At 34.9% G+C, this 5657-nt stretch overlaps 1 long non-coding RNA gene across 1 annotated transcript; it reads right to left on the bottom strand.

The window, feature by feature from the left end:
• Positions 1 to 472: 472 nt before the first annotated feature.
• On the bottom strand, positions 473 to 3215 carry LOC146369550 (uncharacterized). The gene is made up of 2 exons (XR_014797295.1): positions 2957 to 3215; positions 473 to 1638 (listed from the first exon to the last, which is right to left on the bottom strand). It is a non-coding gene; the product is annotated as an uncharacterized LOC146369550 (long non-coding RNA).
• Positions 3216 to 5657: the final 2442 nt, after the last annotated feature.

Here is a 5657-nt window from a genome sequence, read left to right as displayed (position 1 = left end):
GAAGTTTGACGGACTTTTCTGTAAATGATAAAACGGAAAATTCTGTAGATTTACAGTATACTCTCTGTACTATTTACGGACATTTCCTTCAGCTATAAAACGGAAAATTCCGTTTATTCACAGTATATTTTCTGTATCATTAACTGATATTTTCCGTTAATAGAAAAATTGAAATTTCTGTTTATATTACTATTTCCAAGCACTTCTTTTCACTGTAACTCATTAAATATAGTTCTTTATATCCTTAAACATACATTTCTATGCAATTACAACCTAGTACACCATGTACTCAAAAATTCATAAATTAAAACTTAAATTAATTTGTGCTTCGTACACAACAACATTGGTACAATTAATGTTAGATATTCTTTTATTCTCCTTAACTCAAACACTATACTAAAATATAATGACAGCATCCATCTTGTCATAAAACGACTAAACAGCTGATACATGAACAAAATAACTCACAAGCTTTCAAATTTGAGCATTTTTATTTCCTTGAAATCAGGTTGCCCTCATGTAAATGTGTTTATTTACATTCATTCAAGTGGCTACCAAGTGTTTTCTTCAAACAGGACACCTGACAAACAAAAAATGTCATATTTAACGATATGTTCACATTTAATAATATCCAGAGTACCTTTTAGTTAGAATCACTGCCTTGTGGTAGTTTTGCCTCAGCCAAATGGTTAAGGTGTGGTTTACATCCATGTCTGTCCACTTATGATACAGTATACACATGTAGTCAGTTATAGCCAAACACCTTTGATTACTGAATTGCATTCACTTCATTAATGAAGTGAATGCAATTCACATTTGTGTGAACATTTGTCTGAGATTAACTCTTTGGGCTCTTTACCTTACAATATAACATACTTGAGTCGAAAGTTGTTGACTGTTTATTCATGTGGCACCACTTAAAACTGAACAGATCTAAAGAAGATGTTCCTGAACTTTGGGTTTATTCGAACAGGATGGATGGATAACCACAGGACTTTTCCCCATATGATAACTACAACACAAAATAAATTAAGATAGATTACTGTCCCAAACTTAAAGATAAGTGTATTTACTGGACTTGTTTTGTCAGTGAGGAGCAAAGTACAATTAGAAGTGATTGTTCTGATGAAAAGTTAAACCGTAAACAGCAGCGTAGTGAATAAGGATCTGTGTCCACGAATCCTCAGCAGTGACAACACTTAAACATCATAGTTCAAAATCCTTAATTCACACCTTTCTCTCCATGGTGTTCAAATGCTCTTAGCTGTTTAAGTAGAGGAAAAAGTCTGACATATTTCATGACCATTAAATGTTAGACAAGGCTCTGAAAACGAGGTTACGGTTACAAACAAAAACCTCTGCTTGTGCGCACACACCCTAAATCACAACAAATAAGACAATAGTAAGACAAATTACTACAAAGTCTTGTTACCACTCTTCATATACCAGTGTGACAAAGTCCTGAATGCAGCCTGCATGTTAGTACATCAAGGTCCATCTGAGCTTTAAATAAAATAGACTCAGCTTTTCCTTGGATTTTGAGAGTTGCTCAGTTCATACAGGAACTGCAGCAGTCGGGGTTAACATGTCGCTGTGTTGCTCCTCCATGTCAGCCATTGAGACTAGTCGCAATTTATTCTGAGGAAAAAAAGAGAAACAACAAGACATTTTAAAAAGTTTGTATTTTTGTAATTTTTTTTACCTAGAACATAAACAACATAAACAAAAAAAGGATTAGGGCTGTGCGATATGACGATATATATCAGATGGCGATATAAAAATGTCTATCGTTTCATATTATACACTATTGTTTCTTTTGTGGTGTTGCAAAATAAACTATTTACGGCAATATTTTTTTCATGGTTTTGATGGTCACTGTAGTTGCTATATTATTTCTTAAAGTTCTCTCTTTCTCTTATACTTACAATAACCACACTATGGACGGACAAGTGACTGTTTTTACGCGTACTTTCGTTACCAACAATGACGGTAAAACCATTGCGTGGCTCCGCCGTCCGCTTGTTTATTTTCCACATAAACCTTTCACAATAAAGCTCAAGTTTCTGTTGAGACTTTTCAAAATAACTCATTAAATATAGTTCTTTATATCCTTAAACGTACATTTCTATGCAATTACAACCTAATACACCATGTGCTCAAAAATTCATAAATTAAAACTTAAATTAATTTGTGCTTCGTACACAACAACATTGGTACAATTAATGTTAAATATTGAAGGCACAGAGAATACCAGCATGGCCAGCAAGGATGAGGCAGAACCAGCTAGCTCCATCAGAAGGACCAGTCAAAAGAAATCGAGGACCTTATTGTTAAACGAGGGGCTACCTCTGTAGCATGGACATGGTTTGGTTATGAAAAGTCTGACACGCCGCAGAAAACTGTACTATGTAAATTATGCCACAAACTGGTCCCCACCACCACTCAAACACGACAAACCTCTTTAACCACCTACACAAGAATCACATGAAAGAGTTTACGAATGAAAAGCAAAAAAGAGTCGTCAGGTGCTCAAAAATAATCCTTAAACTCAAACGTTAGAACAGGCTTTTCCTTGCAGCACGCTGTGTAATAAATACTCAGAAAGAAAATGGCGGCTGTTTAAACTCATGTCTAAAAATGTATAGTTTCATGCATCGGTCAAAACACTCGACTCCAGGTACACGATGCCTAACTGAAAACATTTCACATAAGTCGAGTTGCCCGAGAATCACAGAATTTACAGAAAATGCACTATTTTGTGATATATATCGTTATCAGGAGAGATATGTCTTATATTGGGATGTGAGATTTTGGTCATATCACACAGCCCTACAAAGGATTATAATTCATGTAGAGTTGCATACACATAACACCATTCTGTTGCAACAAAAGCAGTTTATAATTAAAGTAACATACATACCTTGAAAAACTAAATCAACCACAACATTAAACTCACCTTGTGTTTGTAGAGAAGGTGATCAGGGTTTTTCTTCATTTCCTGAGACCAGCTGCTCTGGATCATCGCCAGCTTGTATCTTCATCTTTTTTTTCACTCGGGGAAGTCTTTCCTTTTCTTGGCCATTGCTCTGCACTGGAAAACCAAAGTGTGTGATCAAAGGTGAAATAAGGGATATTTTTCCACTGCAGGACTTAGAGTGCTTCAAGTAGTGATAGCTGTTGATCCATTTCTCAAATAATCTGTAAGGATCTGGATTTTTAAGGAAGATATCTCTGCTTATATTTGGCTAAAAGCTTGATATAGACAAGGCATATAAAGCCCCTGCACACCAGCACTGCGCTTACATTATAGTTCAATCAAGAAATAGCTATTATTGATTTATTATTGAATTTTTTTAGTAATAATTTTTAGTATTTAATCACATTAGCACAGTGGGGTGACAAAAATATTCCACATACTAGAAATGCTACTCAGCATTTCATAAATTACATTTTCAACAAATGTTGGAGTAAAAACACAGTTACAGGGAAAATGTGTCTGTCTGTACATATTAACTAAACATTTCTATGTGCTACAAAATAGACATAATTGTAAATGTGCTGAGGTGAAACTATACTTTCAATAATATTACCACTACAGTCTGTTAACCACCGAAATAATCTATGCTGGTCAGCTAGCTAAAAGTCTTTACTTTAGCAGCCCAAATCAGAGGCTAACATTAGCATTTGCTTGCATCAGCCGGGAAGGTCTGAGGCTTAAACTAGGGTTAGTGTAACTTTTCCTGAAACCCTTTAAAGTGTACAGTAGAGCCAACTGTAAAACACAGGTATTGATACAGTACTTATTAGAGTCCTAGAATAATTTCTAGGACCATGAAGTTCTCACTTTTCCCAGTTATCCACATCGCTGACTTTCGCTAATTAGCTAGTTAGCAGTCACAGGTGTGTAATACCCAGAGAGACACAGACAGCTAACTATAATATTTATGAAAACTGGTTCAGCCACTGAAGGGCAAAACTGGTGGTATCACAGTAAAAATTATTTTAACATTAACTAAAATAAAGCTTAAGTCATGTTAAACCTAAATAACAATTATTTTAAAAAATGAGTCAGCAAAATATTCCTGACTTGTCTGGAGACAGCCGAAACCAGTTAACAAATAAATTAACAATTCTTTCTTACTTGTAACGCGTTACTGTAATCTGATTATTTTTTTCAAGTAACGAGTAAAGTAAGGGATTACGAGAGTATGAGCGTGCAGCGTTTAAAGCGTGGAAGTACTGACCTTACTTTGAGTTTGATTCCATAAAAAGTGACAAAAACATTAGTGTCCGTTGTGCGTGGGAAGAAAACTTCTTTTTACACCGAAAAAAAACCCCTAAACAAGCTCCGAGTGCGCAAGGAAGTAATGGGAAATTCACAGAGAAACTCGCGGATTCTTCCACTGACCGCTGCGGCACACCTAGACCAGGGTATACCTCCGCCTACGCCACTCCTGCTTTACAGGTGAAAATAGAGCAACAGGACCGCTAGTCTTTGACTTTATTTATTTTCTGCTGCGTTTTACTTGCATCTATTTGAAAGACTGAGTGTAAACACAAAAAATATTTTATTTTATGTGCTGGAATGTGCAGAAATTAGGTTTAAATGTTAAACAAATTTCTTCCAGTCAGAGAATGTTGCATATAATTTCATTTTTGCTTGATGCATAAAGTTAAAAGATTAAAACTGATAAAACAACTTTAAAAAAAGAGACTTTTCCATTTGATTACATTTTGTATGATGGATTATGCAGAAAAAGTAGATTTGGGCTGAAAGATCTATCGTTTTATCACCTATTCAGGTTGTAAATCGTGTTTTTAACTAAGTAACTAAGTAATTAATTACTTTTGAAAATAAGTAATCAGTAAAGTAACAGGATTACTTTTTTGGGGAAGTAATCAGTAATTAGTTACTGATTACTTTTTTCAAGTAACTTGACCAACACTGCTTACTAAACAGATGTATGTCACTTGACAGCATTTTAAAAAGTGGTCAACCAAACGGTTGATTTTTCCCTTTATGGTGCTAATGCTAACATAACCTAAATGTTATTCAAATTGATTATTTGCCATAAAATCAGACCACTAGACCCATTTTCATAATCCATTGCTGTTGATAAATCACATTAAGTGTTAGCACAGCAAGAATATGCTAAAATAATTTCCTCAGTAAGTCATTTCTGAGTTAATATTAATAAATATTGTAAAAATCAAGAATAACACGTGGAAATCACAAATATCACAACTGATTACCTTTTAACCAAATTACAGTAGCTGGTAAATTAATATTACTAAGTTGTCAAAATGATAATTTTATGTTTAACAAGTACTATATGGACGCTAAACAATTATATGGCTAAAAATCACATGGTCCTGTGGCATGATACTCATGATACCATCCATCTTCAACCGCAGTGTGTTTGAGGTCATGGTTTTATATGAAGCTACAAGGGCTGGCACTCTCCACTAGTATATTGCCAACAAACCAGATGAGTGGAGCTTTAAATTGTTCTGCCAAGCAAGTTCATCCGGCATCATCCACGACTTGCTGCTGTATCACTGAGGGGAGCATTCTTCAATGCTCCCCTCAGTGAAAAGGAACAGAAGCTACCTCTAGGGGCCAAAGTTGTAAAAAAATAGTATGCAAACCCATAAAA

The sequence above is a fragment of the Perissodus microlepis genome, chromosome 17 (genome assembly GCF_051167445.1).
Source record: "Perissodus microlepis isolate ML-2025 ecotype Zambia chromosome 17, ASM5116744v1, whole genome shotgun sequence".
NCBI classification, from domain to species: Eukaryota; Metazoa; Chordata; class Actinopteri; order Cichliformes; family Cichlidae; genus Perissodus; species Perissodus microlepis.
Note: the sequence above shows the minus strand (reverse complement) of the source record. Positions and strands in the feature narration are given on the sequence as shown.